Source organism: Bombyx mori, chromosome 21 (genome assembly GCF_030269925.1).
Source record: "Bombyx mori chromosome 21, ASM3026992v2".
NCBI classification, from domain to species: Eukaryota; Metazoa; Arthropoda; class Insecta; order Lepidoptera; family Bombycidae; genus Bombyx; species Bombyx mori.
In genome coordinates this window covers 139,831-161,852 of record NC_085127.1, presented here as the reverse complement: position 1 = coordinate 161,852, position 22,022 = coordinate 139,831, and the positions used below count along the sequence as shown (strand labels likewise).

At 45.2% G+C, this 22,022-nt stretch overlaps 2 long non-coding RNA genes across 5 annotated transcripts; one reads left to right on the top strand and one right to left on the bottom strand.

Moving 5' to 3' along the window:
* The first annotated feature begins 9,382 nt into the window (after window positions 1-9,382).
* On the top strand, window positions 9,383-11,526 carry LOC134200828 (uncharacterized). Its single transcript, XR_009975890.1, has 2 exons — window positions 9,383-10,037; window positions 10,243-11,526. It is a non-coding gene; the product is annotated as an uncharacterized LOC134200828 (long non-coding RNA).
* LOC110386390 (uncharacterized) lies at window positions 11,510-13,429 on the bottom strand. Of its 4 annotated transcripts, none has more exons than XR_009975888.1 (5): window positions 12,914-13,429; window positions 12,639-12,833; window positions 12,172-12,279; window positions 11,954-12,088; window positions 11,510-11,790 (listed from the first exon to the last, which is right to left on the bottom strand). It is a non-coding gene; the product is annotated as an uncharacterized LOC110386390 (long non-coding RNA). The 4 variants fall into 4 exon arrangements; XR_009975887.1 differs by having other exon boundaries at window positions 12,657-12,833; XR_009975889.1 differs by having other exon boundaries at window positions 12,172-12,833; window positions 12,904-13,429.
* Between the last annotated feature and the right edge of the window lie 8,593 nt (window positions 13,430-22,022).

Genomic DNA, 22,022 nt, shown 5'->3' with positions numbered 1-22,022 from the left:
ACCCTGTTTTCATCGCAAAAATATATCAGTTAAAATATAATAATACAATACATAAATTATCAGTGAGCTAGCTCTAGGCCTACCTAACAATATTCAGTCACGCGATCCGACCATCTCGTTCCTGCCATTGTTCTTTGGAGCCTAATTATTGGCGGAGGGCGTCACTGATCATACCTGATACTCTTGACACAGATATTACTGGACTCGCTCCTTTATATTTTATTTGAATATACATATCTTTTTGAAATCGGTTTTGTATTCTTTAAAGAAAGCTTTTTAAGCTTTAAAATTGCATTTTATCTAACTTCTATCTAATTCTATTGTTTGAACAGAGATTTGTTGATAATGAGCGTCTAAAGATCGGAGCAGACTTGTTGTGTAACACAAATGAACTAGATGGGTCTCGGGTTTCTACCCGCCTCCTAAATTAAAATAGATTAATGCTAAACGACACTCATAGAGGTAATTAAAGAAGAACAAACACTACTCCTGGTTGTGAAGCTACGCCTTTGCTATTGTTTCTTTGGCTTTTCAAATTGTGTGAAGGTAATGTACCTAAATTTAAGTTTAACTGTTCACGAAGGCTTTCAAGCGCAAAAAGTTTTCAAGCCGATCTTGTAGTTATTTCGTGAGCCCATTCGTACAATCAAAATTATATTACGAGATGGGTATCCGCATTCGAGCTGTGGTCTCAATCAAATCCGGTAGCCTCTCAAGGTCAAAAGCGTATGAGCACATAAGCTTTTGACCTTCCCATTTCCCATTTAGTCTTCCCATTTTAGTTCATCATAATAGATTTCGTTTAATGTCAATAGTTTAATTCCGATTCAATCACACGTTATATTATGATAGTTCAACATAAATATACTAGCGAAGCATAAATCATAAAATAAAACAACAATCTCTACAAATCTCAACAAAAACGATAACAATGTAGAGCTATCCGCGCAGTCTCTACCATCTCAATGATAGAGACATGACGTCCATTATGGGTATGAAAGTTTTTATTGGCCCGGTTTATAGAGTCCGAGTGTCCGATGCAAGTTTTATACGAACGACGGATGTTTTCACGGACATATGTTGTATGTGTAAGTTCTTTTGGTCTTCGGTCAAGTCCAAGGATCGAATCACGGCGCGCTCAGGTGCTGTTTATCGAAACATCAATTCAGTACTGTTCACTGTTCGTAATATGACTCCTGTAGACATTTTAACTTTGGACAAAAATAAATATAAAAAAATATCTAGTATTTACGGATAGAGTTAGGAGAATAGCGTGGATAGGTGGAAAGAAACCTTACAGAAGCTAGTGAGAGCCGCTGCCGGATCCCCAATTTTCCATAAAGCAATCAAAAATTATATAAAGAACATTGAGCATAAAATGACAAAAGAATAATTCGACCACGAGGATAAGGGATTTAGTTATCAAACTAGATGATGATAGCGTCGGAGCGGCATCAAATAGCAATCTACATTGCGGGCGGCTTTTACAGGCCGACGCTTTGTGGAGGCCGACTTTTCCGTTACGAACCGATTTAATGTGATTGAGTTGCGATGGCTCACTTTTGCTTTGTAACTTGAAATGACAGCGCTTCCCGGTCACCCGCGCTGTTCTCTCTTTTGTAGCGAACGAACGAATGTGGTATTCGATGTAAATATGATGTCTCTACTTCGATTGTAAGCTACATTTTTTTGAATTATAAATTCAAAAATTATAAATGATAGTACGTTTTGAATTTTTTAATTACCTAAGAAATAATAAAAAAATGCAAAAGTATTAAGTGGTTACCGGAGACGCAAAATTACGATAACGAAATGCTGTATAGCTTATTGAGGTATTGTTGTACATTCGACCGTGAATAATAACGAAAAAATTTTTCATTAATTTCTATTTTACAGTTCGGTCGTGATGAAACTCGTCCATCTTAACTTTTTAATTAATAATTATTATTTACACCTATTTCAGAATTCAAACTGTAGCATATTTACATGACTAGTGGATTAACACCTTCTTATCTTCAACACAGTTATGAATTTAGATCTTACATGCTCGTGATGCAGCCTCTTTGTAATCCAATGGATCCTCCTTCAAAGCATATAAGTTTCAAAAATATATGAATAAAACAACGTAATTTTAAAATTGGAAGTCACACACACTTTGTCGGCATCCCCGCTTCTTTAAGCCCAATACGCAACATTAGCTAAAAATTTTAAAATTTATATCCACCGCTATCGCATCATACATGCCACAGTGTAGAATTCACAACAGTTTTATTACTATTAAGGACGCCTACCACCTGAAAGGACGAGGACTTGGAGAGCATCAGGCGAGTCACGAGTTTTTTTTTTTTTTTTTTTTTTTTTTTTTTTTTTTTTTTTTTTTTTTTTTTTTTTTTTTTTTTTTTTTTTTTTTTTTTTTTTTTTTTTTTGTGATTGAAAGTTTACTGGTGGCCCGAAGGCCTTTCCAGTTTCACCAGGACAGGTGGGCGAGCAAAGGCTCAGCCAAGAGGGGTGGGATTTGCTAACAACTGCCCGAGCGCCTCCGAAGGAGACCTAACAACTCAAGAGCAATTGTTTCGCGAATCTACTACCGGATCGGAATCGCGACCCGCTGAGAAGATCCGGCGAGAAACTCAGCGGGCTGATGCATGGGTTAGGTTGCACGTCGACCTCTTTGTCGAGTTCGACGAGTACGGTTACCGGGGTCCCTAAGCCTGCCCCTAGTATTAGAGCTGAAGGCATCTAATGCAAAGGTTATTGGATCTGATGGATCCGTAAGGACGTGTCTAGGGCGTCGACGGTGACTGGCTCCTGCATGATCAGGATTCGGGGAGTAGTCAGCGGCGGCAACGATAAGGCGATTATCATGACGCATAGCCTTATCGAAGTATCGTTCCGACGCTGACTTCATGTATTTCCGAATTGATTCGAGGCCCAGGTCGTCGTGTAGGTCAACGTTCCTCACGAACCACGGAGCCCCGACAGCTAACCTGCAAAAGCGGGATTGTAGGGATTGGAGGGTGTCTATGTGTGTGCGGGCCGCGTGAGCGAACACCACACTCGCGTAAGTCATGACGGGCCTTATGCAAGTTTTGTAAAGTGTCACCTTGTTCCGAAGGGACATTTTACTCCGCTTACAGATCATGGGGTAGAGTCTACCGAGAATAAACGCGGCACGGTCACGGACTGATTTTATATGCGGGCGGAATGTCATCGATGCATCCAGGGTAACGCCCAGGTACTTGACCTTCCTGGCCCAGGGTATGGGTTGTCTAAAGAGAGTAATCGGGGGTGTGAGATTCCTCCTCCTAATCCGGGAGGAAATCCGTGTGGAGCTTCCCCTCTGAAATAGCACCGCAGTACTTTTCGCTGGGTTGATGTCTATGCGCCATTTTCGGAACCACTGTCCTAGGGCTAGGGCTGCGCTCTGAAGCTTCTTCGCGATTAGGGACTTATTTCTACTAGAATAGTAAACAGTCGTGTCGTCGGCGAATAAAGCTAAATGGGTCGGCGGCGACCGGGGAATATCGTTGACGAATAAGCTAAATAGGAGGGGTGAGAGGACAGAGCCTTGCGGGACTCCAGCTGTGAGAGGTCGTGGGGAGGAGCGGGTTCCCTCGACTCGATATCGAAAAGAGCGGTTCGACAAGAAGTCCCGTATGATGAGCACGAGACTATCCGGCACGCCCATGTTGAATAGTTTGAAAATCAAACAATTGTGCCAGACTTTGTCGAACGCTTTTGCGACGTCGAAGAAGAGAGCTCCCGTGTATAACGGTTTTGGTCGATTAAGCCCCACAAGAATGTGCTCCGTGAGGCGGTGCACCTGTTGAACGCATGAGTGATTTGTACGGAATCCGAATTGTTCATCGATAAGAATGCCCTTGGATGAGACGAAGTCTCTGAGGCGTTTGTAGAGCAGACGCTCATACAGTTTGCCTAGAGACATGAGGAGGCTAATCGGGCGGTAGCTCGTCGGATGATTTTTTGGTTTACCGGGTTTATGTATGCCGATAACGTCCGCTTCTTTCCACACCGCGGGAAAGATACAGTTCGCCATAGCGGCATTGAAAATAGATGCCAACATCATGATGAGTTGGACGGGTAGAAGTTTAATAACGCGGTTGGATATACCGTCGGAACCGGGAGCCTTGCGAGGACGTAGGTCTTTGATCAAGTCTTTAACTTCCATCGGGGTGACGGGTGGTAACGCATCAGAGGGTGGCAAGGAGGCTCTGCGTTCTACCTCACTGTCTACTAATTCTATATGAACAGGGTCCACGGATTGAGTGCTGGGCGTGCACTGGGTTTGCAATGTATCGGCCAGCAGCTCTGCTTTTTCGTCATCATCGAACGCCGCGAGTCGGCCTGAGGGGCCTACGAGGGGGGGCATAGTTACTACCGTATCCGATTTGAGAGTACGAGCTAAGCGGTAGTAAGACCTTTGGGAGGGCGCGAGTCCTTCTAAGAAATCAGACCATCTGGCATCTCGGACTTCGGCGATGCGAGACTTTACGTCGCGTTGTAGGGCACGCATTCGAATACGATTTTCCGCGGTAGGATACCTGTCGTAGGCGCGTATCGAGGCGTTCTTAGCTCTAAGGAGTTCCCTAATATCGTCGGACAATTTGAAGCGGTGAAGGAAGTCCTCCGCTACAACTTGTTTCGATGACCTATCTAATGTCGAGGTGATGTGTGACGTTAAGATGTCTATGGCTTCAGCGGTATCCTGAGGAGACGGGGTAGAGTCCGGGTTAAACGGGAGCGATGGTGGATCAGATTCAGCCAGGCTGATGCCCAGCGTGTGCCAATCCACCACAGTCCTCGTGACGGGAACGGAATCGGGAGCGCGACCGAGCTTCATAACGACGGGACGGTGGTCTGAATCTAACTCTGAAACTACTTCGATCGAGTGTAAGCGCAGAGTTACGTTTTTTAATAACGCTATGTCGAGTATATCCGGGCGATGCGCGATATTTAGCGGGTAGTGAGTCGGGGTTAGCGGAGCGACGATATCGAAGGCGAGATCATCGACTAACGCGTCAAGCCGCCTGCCATTCGGGGTTGTGGTGTGTGAGTTCCACCTGATGTGTTTACAATTTAGGTCGCCCGCCAGAATGACAGAGCTCCCCATACCGAGCAGCGCCTCGATATCACTGCTTAGAACGATCTTATCCGGTGGAAGATAAACGGACGCGATAACGATCGGCGCGTGTCCCGTCAGTGAGATTCGGCACACTGATGCTTCGATATTAGCGAGCGCGGGAGGATCGAGCGGGACGCAATGCAGGGCTCTTCTATAGTAAATGACGGTACCACCACCACGGGCAGAGAGCCTGTCGTTCCTGACCATGTTATAGTTCGCGATTTTAGGGTCACGGCGCGCGGGCTTAAGTAGGGTCTCCTGCACTAAAAAGATATCAATTTGGTGGTCACGCAAAAAGTCAGAAACCTGATCACGTTGATTTGCGAGACCGTAAGCGTTAAAAAATCCTATCGTTACGGATAGGGGCTTTATTCTACTTATATACGCCATTGATTACCGGCGGAGTGAGGGGAGGACGTACGTATTTAATGACGCGTATACGTCGGCGTATTCCTGCACAACGGCGATAAAGTGTTGTGCAGTGGAGGCAGCGCGAATGGCGTCGCCCAAAGCGTTAACGCGCTCAAAGTTGATCGACTGAAAGAAGTCGATCGCTAAAGCGAGATTGTCGGACGCGGTCGGAGGGCAAGTCGCGGGAGAGGGACGAGTCGCGGGGGCGGGACGAATCGCGGAGGAGGGAGTTGTAGCCGTGTTCGTGTACGGCAGCGGTTTTGCCCAGGCCGAGACACTGGGCACCGCCGCCGGAACGAACGCTGGCTTAGCCTGCGACGCAGAGGGTGCCGAGGCTTTGATGTCTGGGACGAGTTTTGTTTTGTCTGACTCAAACTATGCGTTCTGAACTTCATCGCGGCACCAGACAGTGCACGTGGCGTCACTTAATTCTGAACAATTTTCCAACCGCACACATGTTTACCAATTTTCCAACCGCTCTTATAATATGTATTTTTTAACTATCGATACCTTGCTTTGTTTTGTTTATTTTTTATTCCGTAGATATGTAGACGTTGAGCATAGAAATAAAATGATCATGAAATCATACCTGATACACATTAAATGTTGTACGCTGAGTAACGCAGCCCAATATCAAACAAATAAAAAAGATCGATCGGTCGAAAGCCCAACGCAATGAATTCAAGTCTTAGGTTTGTATTTAACATCACTCCGGCTTCCTCGGCCTAAGTACATTGTTAGGAAGAAGAATTTCTTCATAAAAAATATCAATTCGCCGTGTACCCAGGATCGACAAACAATATAAGAAGGCCGGGATTATGTTAACGCGAACAATGAGGTCGCGTGACTGCGACCGAGTATTTTGATTAAAAGTTATGAAAAAAACTCTTTGGTAGAGACTCGGAACAGACCACAAGATGAAGCGTTTCACCCACTGTCCAGTGATTGTTATGTAAGTGAACAATCGGTACTATCGAATTATCTATTTAGGCAGCTTCATAGAGCATTAATATTAAATTAATACAGTCTTTAAACAAATATTCATATATTTCGCTCAGGAACTTTAATGTCCCGTTGCATCCCCAGGAAAGTTAATTTGAAATGACCTTATTATTTATCTGAATGAACTGTGGTTTCAGCGAAAACCGTCAATTCGTCATAATTTGATCCACAAAAACGATTTAATTCGTTTAAAAGTGGAGTAATCAAAAACAAAACCTTTCTTAGTTGTTGCTCATCATATACTTATACAAATATACTTTGAAATGCTCAACTTCACTATCGATTTTACAACCCATCTGTTACTAAGCCGTTACTGGAGCCTCGAGCCACCTATTAAATAAGAACCGGCCTACGCTAATAAAAACGTTACTATTTTTACCAATTGTGCTTGCTTCATCAATTCTCGACAGTACATGATCACTCTCCTAAGTCTATAACTTGTGCCCTGTGACAAGGAAAAGAGACAAGCCAAAACTTGTTAAAAATGTATCAATTTAACTTTGTCACGATAACATCGCAGAATTGTGGGCGCCCTTTGACAGACCGCCTTCATTCTCATTTCAAATTGAAAACTTTAAAATTAATCTTTTTATTTGTATTTGTATATATTTTATAAAATTATTTGACGAAATCAACGTCTTCATAACCTTATTCTATATTGGAAATATAGTTACTAGTGCTCGCCAAATAACTGAAACTCGTCCGTAATCATTATCACTTTAAGATTTAGGTTTATTTTATGTATTTTGTGGTTTACTTACTCGCAATACAACAATTACACTTACAATATATATAGTTTTAATTATATATGAGTACATAAAGAGAGATTTTCTTTAGAGAGAAAATCGGCTTACAAACAGACGAGAAAATAGTACTTAACTGTTCTGTACGAGAAATATTATATTGTTTAACACCCACCGATGTTATTGTGACGATATTACCGATGTTACCCGATATGCATGTTAGCATCACATGGTTCTCTGACCACATGACGTGTTACTTGATCAGAGTGCCCCTTATATTACTTAGTATCGTTTAATTACTACAAAGTATCAATGGTACTGTGTAACACTAGCCTCACCTGATACTTGACACCTGATTCGAGCTTACAGCTCAACTTACCAGTAGGTTGGTGCCTGACGCTGGTATTATATTATAATAGTCGGAAAGCGCAGATACCTATTCCCGGTCAATACGGAAATTCCACGAGAAGAGACGATATGGTGGTATTCTATGACGCATCACCCAACCACGACGACACGTAACATTACCATTCAATTACGACGGCTTCAGATGGGGGAGGGCGGGGGAGGAAGGAAAATGGGCGGTTTGAGCTCGTCTGTTTGTGTGCGTCAGTAACAGTTTCCATAACACGAGATAATCCACCCAAAATTTTCTGTGGAAAGTCTCATAATTCTGATTACACGAAACGCGAATAGTCACTAAAATGTCACAATTTTATTATATCTCGTATTACAAGTATAGCGCTTGTTGACAATCACTGTTTCATACTAGACTGGATGTATCGCTCGTAAAATATTTACTGTCGGGGAGCTCAATTTGTTTTTCATTGTGCTTACATGTTCATGTGGTCTGGTTGTGAGAAAGTTTTGTTCCCCACATTTAGTTTTGAATGAGTTTGTTTTGAACAGTTTTTAATAAAATTTTGTTGGAAAAATTAACAGATGAAAGAAAAATTGTCTGTATTTCTTTTGTTTTTTTTTTATTGCTTAGATGGATGGACGAGCTCACAGCCCACCTGGTGTTAAGTGGTTACTGGAGCCCATAGACAACGTAAATGCGCTACCCACCTCGAGATATAAGTTCTAAGGTCTCAGTATAGTTACAACGGCTACCCCATCCTTCGAACCGAAACGCATTACTGCTTCACGGCGGAAATAGGCGGGGTGGTGGTACCTACCCGTGCGGACTCACAAGAGGTCCTACCACCAGTAATTACGCAAACTACAATTCTGCGGGTTTGGTTTTTATTACACGGTGTTATTCCTTCACCGAGGAAGTGTCAATCGTGAACATTTGTTGAGTACATATTTCATTAGAAAAATTGGTACCCGCCTACGGGATTTGAACACCGGTGCATCGCTACATACGAATGCACCGGACGACTTATCCTTTAGGCCACGACGACTTCAGAGCTACTTCATCCAACAGGACAGCGTATATATCGCACATGAGTTGTATTGTTGATAAATTACATTAAAAGATGTGTGGTGTCGTGGGACACCAGATAAGAACGATGTTCCTTATTATATAAATATTAATTTTAAGTTCTATTCGAGGTATAAAGAAAATAAAACTGGAGGTTTCGCAACTACCCACGGTCGTAACGGTTCGGTAACGTGCGAGCTTATTGTGGTACACTTCATTCACGGTTGTTTGCATAAGAGTTAGTGTATTGCGCAAACGAACGCTCTCAGATCGTGGTCAATGAATGATAAAAAAATATGTTATTTTTTGTACGTTATTAAAAAGTTAAGTTGTATACTGTGTGCATTACTAATAAAAATCTTACGTTACGGACGTTTTTTGCCGATTAGGGTACGCCTCCGCATCGTCAAATAAGGAACTTCGTTCCAATAAAAATTTGTAAGTAAGGGCCATCAAGAGAACGACATAGCTTAGTACTTCTCATTCATGTTGATATAAAGTATCACGGGACTTAAGAACGCGTGTCAATGCATACCTTGAAACGTGTATAAAAACAATTTTAATTTGTATCCTTTGACCTTGATGTCACATTCCCACACGCGCGCCGAGACGCCTACACGCGCAGGTACTCGTAGTAGAACTTAGTTCTCACCCACAACAAGCGGTACCAGTCTCGCATCAGCCGTGCGATTCTGTAAGCGTTGTTTAACAAACTCGCACGTGAATTTGGTGTGAGTTTTCAAATTGGCATTCTGTAAATTTCATTGTAGTGCCGAATCTACACTAGCGCCCCTCGCGGGTGAATTGAACTAGCAAGCGTGAGTTTTTTTTACTAAAATGTATGAGTTGACGTTTGAAACGGCATTCTGTAATGTAAATCACGTCGAATTTCGGCAAGAACTTCGCATCGCAAAATCATTTTATTTGTCAAATCAAAAGTTAGTGTTTTAAGTGTTTGTTGTGAGTGAGAATATACGAAAAAGTTATAAACCGCTGTTAATTATTAAAAAAATACTATTAATTAACAAAATTGCACTTTAAAATAACTATATTCTTCATCGATATTTTATGGAGCGTATGTTTTTATTGAAAACATTGTTGAAAAGGCTGACGCTACGGATCAGCGTGAAATGCGTCGACAAGCCTACGAAATTCACAATTTATCACTTTTAACTTGAGATGACGACTATGTAAAAGTTTATAGAAAGTGTATAGATTGTCGAAGGATCATATGAACCAGTTAGGGTGTGAATTACACCCTTTGACGAAGACCACTAAAAGCCATTGAAAAGGACTTTCAACTCTTCTAAAGGTAGGTATTCCATGTGGTAAGATTGTGTCTTTATGTACAAAATAGGTACTTTAAAACATATTATTAAAGTTTGCTCATTTGTTTATATCCAACTCTCCCATTATTGTAAAACAATACCACTAAACTAATCTACCAAAAATATCTTGAAAGAATACAAATTAGATTCTCTAATAACTATGTGTATTGTATAATGATTATTTCTTAGTTTCAGTTATTGTGCACCTTGTTTATTTGGGCAAATGAAGTTACCAAAAAAATCATAAAAGAAAATATAAGAACATATTTGTCCCAGATATCCCAGTGTATATCTGAAGTTGTGGAGGCTCTGAACAACCCAGCAACTATATATAAATATTTAAGATTCCCGCAGAATGCTCAAGAATGGCAAAAGTTGAAGGAAAACTGAAGAAAAAAGAAGAAGGTGGTTTAAACAAAATAAAAAATTTTTTTCTTCATAAAAAAGTACCAATATTAATCTAATGCTAAATATTGCAGTTTTTGTAAAAAAATTAAAATCACTTTGGTTGTTGGGTGTATTGATGGGACGTTGGTGGCCTTAAAAAGACCTGCTTCCAATAAAAAATGGTTTTACTGTCACAAAGGCTATCATGCCAGAAAATCTACAATTTGTAAAGCCATTAATATTTTTCGAAATTCTGATGATATGTAATCCATAAACGAAATGTGTATTATGAACTATGTATTCAGATTGTATTCATTTCAGTTAAATTGAATTGTGTATATTGCTTTAAAGTTATTGTGAAATTTAGTATTTATATTAAATAAACTTTATTCAGTTATAAAAAAAAACAAAATAAAATCTACTAAAGATTAGTCAATGACAGCAAGTAATGACCATTATAATTATTTAACATCTTTTTGGTCTTTCTGTATATGCTCAACGTTCCAACCTTATGACACCTTTTGCTAATTTTTTTTTCATTTCACCATCTAAATGGTTAGATGAGCTCACAGCCCACCTGGTGTTAAGTGGTTACTGGAGCCCATAGAAATCTACAACGTAAATGCGCCATCAACCTTGAGATATAAATTCGAAGGTCTCAGTATAGTTACAACGGCTGCGCCACCCTTCAAACCGAAACGCATTACTGCTTCAGAAATAGGCGACAATGCTATGCTAGCTAATGCTAATACGGAGAGAGATACTCCTGAAGCTTTGTAGCACCACCTTCATTCCACTGCCCGTAACTCAGTGAAAAGAACAATAGTTCTGTTAAAGAGTAGATTCAGGTGTTTGCTGATCCATAGGGTGCCAATTTATCACCCTGATAAGGTAGCAAAAATAGCTGTTGCGTGTTGTGTTTTGCACAACATTTGCAATTGTGCAGAGCTGCCAGTTCCCATAATCTCAGATTATGAGATTACATTTACATTATGATGGTCATGTTGAATTACTTTGTTAAATTCTACTAATTAGCTTACTTATAGTGTGAAGTAACTTCAAATATAAATTAATGATTTATAAAAATAGTTTTATTATAGTTTTATTCAATAGTTATATACAATAATTTTGAAATTTGTTTGCATCAGTAATATGTGGAAATACAGGTTTAAAATTCCTAGCTGCATATGCTAATTCCACCAACAGTTCATCCTTCTTGCAGACTGTCGACTATTTATTCCCCCATGGTTGTTTAAGTTATATATCCTGGTACTGTGTAATTTGTTGTAATTTGAGTACACTCTGCTTTTCATTGAAAAGTGGTGAAATAGCAGGTCAGGTGTTGAAGTGCTGAAAAAAATAAAATAATTTAAAAACAAGGTTAGTTAAAATACAATGTTTAGAATACATACAAGAAAAGGTTTTTATTAACAAGTAACAGCATTATGCACAAATCAATGTCCCTAATATGGTTGTTCAATGAATAGGTACTTTGACCTGAATAAACACTTACCTAACAACCCAATCTCTTGACTAACATGAGACCTACTGTGGCTGGAGCTACTAGTAGTAGCATCACAATAAGTAGAAGTCACTTGCATTTAGTTAGGGGAGGATGACTGCAAAATAGGAGATTCTTGATGCAATGCTAAAAAGCCAATAAATATTAATTTTTAAAATGCAAGTTTTGTTTAGGTATTTATTTAAGATAATTAGGTATAACATACATACCTGTATGTTTGGGATTGTTCCAATACTGATACATTTTCCGAGTTGGCAATAAATTCTCCTTACAATATTCTGATGATGTGGATTAGTATTTTCAATCTGTTGTAGTTCCTTAAATATAATAAAATAGGTTATGCCTAAATTTTGTTCATTTATTTTAAACGGAGTATGCAGCCTTTAGCCTATATAATGTTAGTTTAGTCAATACTCTGGAACTGCCTGCCACCCCTGTACCAATATGCACACCCTTTACCATAAATACAGTCACCTCTGCATCAATAAAAACATTCCAACAACATCAATCCAACTTGCAATACCTAAATTGTTAATGATTTGATTTATTTCATTCAATATAATTTTTTTGTTATTGGTGAATTTGAGATACAGATAAATTACCGATATTCCCTGTTAAAATAGAATATCAATAAAAACGTAGTAGATAGATTTATCATACATAAATAGATGTTAACCTGTCCTAAATATCTCACCGGGAATGGATCATATTTAACAAGAGAATTTAGTTCCTATATTTTTTTAATATCCTTGTTCTCTTATTGAACATGTTGAGATACGATTAAACCTTTTGTTTCGCTAGCTTTTAATCCAAAACGTCTATCAATGCCTCTATTTGCACCAATGTCGGATGAGAAGAACGCTCGTTAAATCTGTTGGTAATATATTGAAATTTTAGATTAAAAAACAAATGGATGAACCATTGATAGCCTGAATACTAACTTTTACTTACCTCATAATTTTTATTGAACGTTAAATTCACTCACAAAGTAACAAAAAATCTAGAAAAAGTAAAATAAAAACTTCCGACCGCTCGAGATTGTTTTGAAAACAATTAAAATTTTGTTTTTTAATTCTGGTATTCGCTAGTGCACGCAAAGGAACTTAGCGTGCAGCCAGAAATTACAATTAATATCATAAATATATGACTTTTAATTTTCTTTTTAGTTAAATTAGATGTGGCTTTAACACCAAAGCTTAAATTCATAGTATTTTCTTACAGAATGCTTATAAATACAACGAAAAACTGAAACCGGTAAGCTTCGATTTACATTTGCGTGTTAACGGCTATCCCTAGTAGTAGTATAAACAAACTTCGTTGTCACTTCACTTCGCTCGAGGCAGGGTAATTAAGATTAGTGTTTACAGAATGCCAATTCAAGGTCATTCTATTGCGAATGCGAAGTGATGGAGAATTTCGTAGTGAGATGCGAGTTCTTGTTTGACTTTTAGAGAATCGCAAGGCAGTTGCCGATTCGTCCATTGTGACGGCCCATTGTCCCGTACGTATTTAGTTGAACGTAAATGCTTAACGCCTGCTCGAACACTTTTTCAAAACTACTAAATGGGACACATACATATTAGAACCGGTGGAACGCAACGATCAAGCAACCACTGAACTAATAGCAGCAGCAGCAGCAGCAGCAGGCCTAATATAAACAAACAGCCCTGCGGTTATGGCTTTAGATTAATGTGTTAATTATTAACGCGTGTTCAGCTCACTGCAAACCTATTAAGCTGTAATACGATTCGGTGCAAGTCACAGAAGATTTCTGAAACAACTCGAATTTATTGATCAAGATTCATTTACATAATATGTTTACATAATTATGTGAAACTGTGAGGCTTCCTGTTTATTATACATAAATAGCAGTCACATTATATGAAGCGAACGAAATGTATGACACACTACACATACTGACCTACGGCTACAGTGGTAAGGCTGTAAGGCAGACTTGTGCAGGTGAGTACCGCCGTCTTGCAAAAATCGGAAAAAAAATCGTTTCTTGATACGATATCGCTTGATACGAATGTATCTACGAATGCAACACCTTATCCTTTAGACTGTTCTTGCTTCATACATATATATTTCGATTTATTCAAGAATATCTTCTTCTCAGTCGGACATTCTGGTCAGCGTGGTCGAGCTCGAGGTCGATGCTCCCGAGGACCGCCTTTCAGACAATGCGCTTCCAGGTCTGGTGGTTCGAAGCGTTTCGAGTACATTGGACCATGGTGGACTCAGATGCCTTCTTTATTAAGTCAGTCCAGCGGGTTAGTGATCGGCCGCGTGATCGCTTGCCTTCCACCCGGCCTTGGTCTACCAGTCTCTCCATCGTGTCCTCTTTTCTGGAGATGTGATCAAAGAATTTTAAAACCCGTACTTGTAACTATACTGAGTTTTTGCCAGGAAGAGATCGCTTTCAGCGATAAGGCCGCCAATTTATGTCACCGACTATTATTTTTACGACGACTATTTGTTTTATATGCTTACTCTGTACATGTGGTGTTTAATAAAGAGTTATATTATTATTATACTAAGACCTTAGAACTTATATCTCAAGGTGGGTGGCGGCTTTTACGTTGTAGATGTCTATAAGCTCCAGTAACCAGTTAACACGAGGTGGGCTGTGAGCTCATCCACCCAACTAAGCCAAAAAAATAATAATTGTACAGTTGACGAAAGTCTGTCTTTGATACAGAGTTCCTTGAGGATGGATGCATTGGTGCGGAAGGCCATCCACGGGATCTTTAGGAGGCGTCACCACGAATGTCAATGAATACAAAATATATCAAATCGCCTTACCTTATGACTTAATCCACAGTGACGGCACCGCTTGTAAATGCGTTGACAGCTAAGTGCAGTAATTTAGATCGCAGTTAAAAGAGTTACGACAGCCTGCTACCTTCTGGACTTTTGATTGAAATGTTGATCATATCTTTCTAGTGGCCAGTCAGCAGATGCTTGGTTTTATGAACGAATATTCGGAAGCAGAACTTGTGTTGCTGACTTATCGAAAGCCCGCACGGGTAGGCACCGCCGCCCTGCCCAATTCTTCAGCAATCATGCGTTCCTCTTTCTTCTACTGTATGACTGACATGTTTTAAAACCAAAATGCCACATGAGTTCGTCTTTGCATCAAACTGAGCATCAAACTGAGGCGCTTCCCCCACTCGTCATACACGATGTTAATTCACTATTGTGAATGTCAGTAAAGTAATAAAATAAATATTCGACAGCCATCTTTTCATCTGCCCAGGGTGTAATAGTCGACATTGTAACACAATAACTAAACTATTACTACTGCTACTACTAAAATATACAAAATCAATAAAAGGGTTACTAAAATATTACTAGTTTGTACCTACAGTTGGCAACAGTAAATAACTAATTACATCGACCTTTTAAACTAAAGCCTTAAATTACAAACAATTAAACAAAATTACATCACATTTACAATCACCATAAAAACTAACCAGGAAAATAAAGAGCACGTTACAATGCTCCATTAAATCTACGTTGATGGTCTATTAAAACCAACAGGGTTATATTTATTCACACCTTCAATACTTGAAGTGTGTAAATTCTTAGTGTATTTTCTTACGTTTGAATAACAGTTCTGAAGCGCTTTATTGGTTAATTTACTGTCGTAGGAATAGCTTTTCTTTAATCCAATTAGTTGAGAGAAATGGTTTAAGTTATGCCACCCACCTTGAGAGATAAGGTCTAAGTCTCAATTCTTACAGTACAACGGCTGCCCTACCCTTCTATCTGGGACAACAGTCTGTGATCTGGAGGCGGATGCGCCGTCGATTATGGGTGACGATGCGACCTCCGCGACGGGGGGAAGTCACGTCTCGGCGAAGAGAAGCGATTAGAGCGCGGAGGTTCCAATCTCGACGGTCCGTGCTGATGTCTTAGCTTAGCCGCTAAGCTAGTCCGTCGGCCGCTCTTCCATCCGTCGAGGCGATGCTTCCGGTCTTCAATGTCTAGGTGGACCGCGACCAATAGCGTTTCACCTTTCGGTTAACGCAAGTGTTCACCAGTCATGAGTGTTTGGGCCGACACTTGCACCAAGGCGGAGTGCCACCACTGTGGCTACGACAAGGACACCGCTAAACATACGCCCGCACACCGCCCCGCGTAGCTGGAGCCGCGCTGTGTCCTCAATCATCAGGATTCATCAGAAGGACCAACGTGGCGTGGTCCAGAACAGAGTTCATGTGGGGGTGAAAAGTCATGGAAGTATTTAGGATAACTCCCAGATATTTAACTTTTAGGAAATTAAAGATGGAAGAATGTATATACATATTATATATACGTACACATATTATAGGTATGTACATTATTTGTTAAATATTTAGGATAAAAATATTTTCTTAAACTTTTTTAAAAGCATTAAATCTACAAACAGAACTCGAAACATACTAAAAGAACTATTGAGACAAAAGCAAAACTCAAGTAAATCTACAACTCAATTCCAAAGTTTCTTTGACGGAGATGAAAGAACCGACTTGTAGTCGAACCAATTCGTGACAATGCTGGTCGACTCTACGACGCGTTTCCTGGATACACCGTTGGGACCTGTCGCGGCTTCTGACAACCTTACAAAACCACACACCAAAATAGCCTTTATACTTGCATACGATAGAGAAGAGAATTCCTTGTAACGAAAACGAGAAATCACAAAATAGCATTCTATGATATTTAAGCCTTAGGTCCTTGACGCTAAGGTGGTTTTTCAAATGAGGTCGTGCTATGTCTCGAAGGGGCGATTTGACACAGGTTCGAGAACGCTTGCGGCGAAGCCTTCTTGGCAGCTAGGGTTGTTTTAGTTTTGGAAATTGTAAATTATGACCTCAAAGCTAACATAAACTAGTATTAGACTCTTCATAAATAGTACGAATTGCTTTCAGCGAGACAGTTTTAAACAGCTGTAGTCTATTGTACAATGATTTTAAATAAAATTTACTAAAGTTACGTGACAAAGATTGTTCTTTGATCTTTAATGCTGAATAGTAAACTGATTGATGGTGCTAAGGTTTAGCTTGATCGGTTGATCTATTAGTTTTTTTTTATCTCAAAGTGAGTAACGCAACTAGCTTGTCACACCCACTGTTTTGGTAACTGTGGTGTGTGCGTGTGGTTTCGGTAACGGTTTTCATCAAGCGAGCCCTTAATTCATCTACTCATGAGGGTTGATTAAGCACTCTAATTAACTGAAGGCTTTATCTATGAATGTTCTATTTATATCCTCGGATTTTGATTTCCATCAAACTAAATACTACGTTAACTTTCTAACCCAAAATAGTGTTTTATTAATGTAATGCGATGTGTTTAATGTAATACAAATTAAATATGTATTTTTGTGTACCTCGAGAGCACGCAGCTAAAACCTGCCTCCTGATTGAAACCACTAACTTATCTAGTGCCAACCAAAGTTGACCAAGCAATCATTCTGGGTGGATTTACTAAGCCTGCAATTCAATTAATTGTGTAGTCTTGAAGTATGTACCTTTTTTTTTTTTTTTTTTTTCGGGCCGGGGGCCGAACCTCCTACGAGGTCCCCGCGCCTAGGGGGCGCGCGGGGTATGTGAGACTCAACGATCTGCAGGTGTTGAGAGCAGATCGCGGGCCCAAGGATTTTAGGGCCCACCCACTAAACGACTCCCCTGCACTCTTACACCCGACGTCCGATCTCCGTCCGGGGTCAGAACCCGTTCAGAGTAGGGGGGTTCCCGCGGTCAACACTACAACCAGACACGCGGCGCCACCCCGAGGACGCCCGACCGACGGGTCGTCGAGGCGATAGTCGACGACCAACGACGTCGGTCTCCGCGGTACGGCGGCCCTACCAGGCCGCCCGGGCGGTGCCGCTGGTGTTCCGGGATACCCCGCTGGGCCAGAACCAGCCTGCCGGGTCGGAACGCGATACACCGCCGACCGGGTTGCTCTTCAACAGTATGTTCGGCGACGACAGCGACGACGAAAATGCGGACCGCATCGCAGTCCGCAGCCGCCGACGCGCCGTCCCGTCCTCCTGGTGCCAGCGCGCTAGAGTGATGGTAGCGTGCGGCGCAGCCTCAACCCCCTTAGGTCGCCCCGTGACCATCACCGGGAGGAGACTGCCTCCTCATAGGGGCTGGAGCTGGACAAACGCCCTCCTCCGAACCCCGGCTCGACGGCGGCGGCACGGCGCCGAGAGGGAAGAAGAGCTCTCCCTCTCCCGTTCCGCCGCCTCCTTCTGCGAGATGGTGGACTCGCAGAAGTCGAGCATCGCCTGCCAGGACTCGTCGCTGCCGAGCATCGTAGCCACGACGGTCGGAAGCGACAAGTCCGGTCCTATATTTGCAACGAGGACGCGGCGCTGCTCCACGAAAGCGGGGCAGTACGCGAGCGTGTGCTCCGCCGTGTCCTCGTTGCAGCCACTGCAGTGGTGGCACTTCGGCGTCGGCTCCCTCCGGGCGACGAGGTGCAGGTAGCGACCGAAACAGCCGTGTCCCGTGAGCACCTGTGTCGCCCGGAAGGTGAGACGTCCTCGGTCGCGATTCACCCATTCCGAGAGGACCGGGCGGATCGCCTCGACGGTCCGTCGCCCGTAGGCGGGGTCCGCCAGGCGGCGAGACCACGCCTCGAGCACGGCACGCCGAGATTGAAGCTTCCGCGCTCGAACTTCCGCCGCCCCGGGACGCGGCTCCCCCCTGGAGCGGAGATCGCATCGCCACGCGTAATCCGCAGCGAGCGCCTCCGCTTCCAGGTCCCAGGGAGGCGTCCCAGCTAGCACGCACGCCGCCTCAAACGAGACGGTGCGGTATCCACGAACCGCCCTGACCGCAATCGCGCGCTGCGGACGTCGCAACGCCGCAACGTTGTCGCGGGTCAGGGCGTGGCACCACACGGGAGCCCCGTACAGTGCCATCGACCGCACCACCCCCGTGTAGAGGCGGCGCACCACCAAGTCAGGCCCCCCGACGTTCGGCAACAGCCGACTCAGCGAGCCGGCAGCCGCCATCAGTCGGGGACCTAATCTTTCAAAGTGAGCGCGGAAGCTCCAACGACCGTCCAGTACGAGACCGAGGTACCGCAACCCGGTTGCCTCGATCTCGACGCGAACGCCTCCGATCACGAGGTGGGCCCCCTGAGGCGGCGCTCTCCGGGCCCCGTGAAACAACAGGGCCTGGGATTTATCGAGCGCCACCTCCAGACCCAGCCTTCGGATCCTGCCGATGACGAAGGCCACCCCCGCACAGGAAAGACGGGCAGACTCTCGCAAGTCCCTCCCCCGGGCCACGACCAAAGTGTCGTCCGCGTAACAAACTACGCTCAGACCCGGAAGAGGAGCACTTAGGGCGCTACGCAGGACCCAGTCGTAGCCGATGTTCCACAAGAGAGGGCCAAGGACCGACCCCTGTGGAACACCGCGCTGGACGGGGAAGCGGAGCACCGCCCCACCGTGCCCGGTGCACACGACCGACCTGTCCTCGAGGTAGGACCCGATCAGCCGACGGAGATACGCAGGGACACCGTGATACTCCAGCGCCCCTGCGATCACCGACCAGGGCAAGGTGTTGAACGCGTTGGCGATGTCAAGGGACACCGCCAGTGCAACCCCGCCCTGGCCGACAGCCTCATCAGAGAGGGCACGCACGCGCATCACCGCGTCGATGGTCGAGCGGCCCTCCCTGAATCCGAACTGCTCCGCTGACAGATCGGGACCCACCCCCGTCAGATGCTGGACGATGCGGGCGGCCACCACCCGCTCGAGCAATTTTCCAGCCTCGTCCAGCAGCACGATGGGACGATATCCCGCAGGTGAGTCCGCGGGGCGTCCCTCCTTCCTTAGCAGAACAAGTCTGCCCGTCTTCCACTGCTTCGGAAACCGTCCCGACTCGAGGCAGGCTTCATAGAGCCGCACGAGTCGGTCCCCAAGGGCACCGAAGGCCAAATCCCAGACCCGGCCGTGAACACCGTCAGGGCCGGGGGCCGCGTCCTTCCTCCGCATCCTCGACACGGCCGCACGAATCTCCTCCTCCGAGATGCTCGGAGGGACCACCTCAGCAGGGGCATCACCGCTCACGCTACTGCGTGGTGGCGCGCCCATGGAAGGGGGCTCGAAGCCCCTCTCCATCCGCGGGAACAGCCCGGAGACAATCTCCCGCAGCTGCTGAGGCTGGAGACGTTCCGTCACCGGGAGCGCCCACGGCCGCAATTTCTTGCGGACCGTTTGGTACGGGCGCCCCCAAGGATCTTGGTCAAGCGTCTCCAGGAGCGTCTTCATGCTCTGAGACTTGGCCTCGCCGATGGCCCGCCGCAGTGCCTCCTGCTTCTGACGGCAGTCGGCATGCAGGCGGGTCGCCACCTCCGCGAAGTCCGCATCGCGAAGGCGGCGACGGCGGTGGCGGGCGCTTCGGCGGCGCGCCCGCACGCACTCCTCTCGGAGGAGCGCGATCTCGGGCGTCCACCAGTACGCACCGCCACGCGGAGCGCGACCGCTGACCCGGGGCATCGCAGCATCGCAGACGCGACGCATCGTACCCCGGAACCATTCGGCCTCCAACTCCACGTCCACTAGACGCGCGGGCATCGGCGCCCACGCGGCCACTGTGGCCGCCTCCACCGCAAGCACCTTGTTCAGGCGCTTCAGTGCCCATCGCGGGAATGATCGGGGAGCACTACGCGGGAGCTCCTCCTCGCCGCGGGCGTCTTCGGCCGGCGCGTTCAACGAGGTGGAAACGGAGAGCTCAAATCGGACGAACCGATGATCCGAGAGCGTCTCCGCCCCCTCGAGGACACGCCAACCACAGACACGGCGCGCGGCGGACGGAGACGCGAACGATACGTCCACGTGTGATTCCCCGTTCCACCGCACGCAGGTCGCGACCGAACCTCTGTTTAGGAGACAGAGGCCGGTCGCGAAAGCCCACTCCGACAGGAATTCGCCACGCGAGTCCGTGCGGGGGGATCCCCACGCCGTACATTTAGCGTTGAGGTCCCCCGCTAGTATCACTGGGCGAGACTCGAAGCGATGAACCAACGCCTCGAGCCCACCCAGGAACTGCTCGAACTCGGCGAGACTCCTGTTCGGAGAGAAGTACACCCCGATCACGACGGTTTCGTCGACCCTAACTACGACGTACCCAGATCCCCTGGCCACCATTCCAAGGGGGGGTAACGCCGCCGACTGTCGCATCACGATCGCCACGGAGCCATCGACATCTCCGGCCCAGGAGTCCTCCCGGTCGGAAGGTACGAAGTATGGCTCCGCGACGATCGCGATGTCGATGAACCACTCCGCCATGGTATGGACGAGGAGATCCTGCGCCCTGGCGGAGTGGTTCACGTTCGCTTGAAGGAAGCGATGGACGTGATCCATTATTGAGGTATCACGTCCATCGCTCCCTCGTCTTCCGTCCCGCCTTGCGGCCCGACGGCCGCGGCGGGAACTGACGGGCCGGCTGTTTCACACGCAGCCGGCTCTTCCTCTGACTTTTTCTTCTTTTTCCCGCCACGCCTCCTCTTTGTGGAGGAGGGTGCGGAAAGACAGGCCGGACCCCCGGCCCGATGATCGGCCCGCCGTTTCGCTGCATCACACAACACGCAGTGCGGTGTTGCAGCGGTGCAGGAGGCTGCCTTGTGTCCGGGCTGACAGCAACGGAAGCAAAGTCCGCTGCGATCCACAGCCGACGGGCACTTGGCGAGGCCGTGCCCGGTGCCAAAGCACCGGAGGCATCGCCATGGACGTGCCTCCTGCAGCTGCACGTGGGCTATCACCCAACCCACGCGCAGCCTCCCCGGCGAGTCGGCAGGCCGACCTTGTGGAGGCGTGGCCAACAGGGTGGCCGCCTGCACGGGGCAACGCGCCCACACGGTGAAAGCCCCAGAGTAACAACTCCGGAGCTCTCCCACCTTCACTTGTGCGAGGGCGCAGTTGCCCTGCGATGCAATAGCGGCGGCCACTTCCATCTGAGTAGCGCACTCATCCAGGCCCGTCACCTTAATCTCTGCCATCTTGACGGGCCTCTCGATTCGCACGACTTCCGGGTCCGGCAGGACTTCGCGA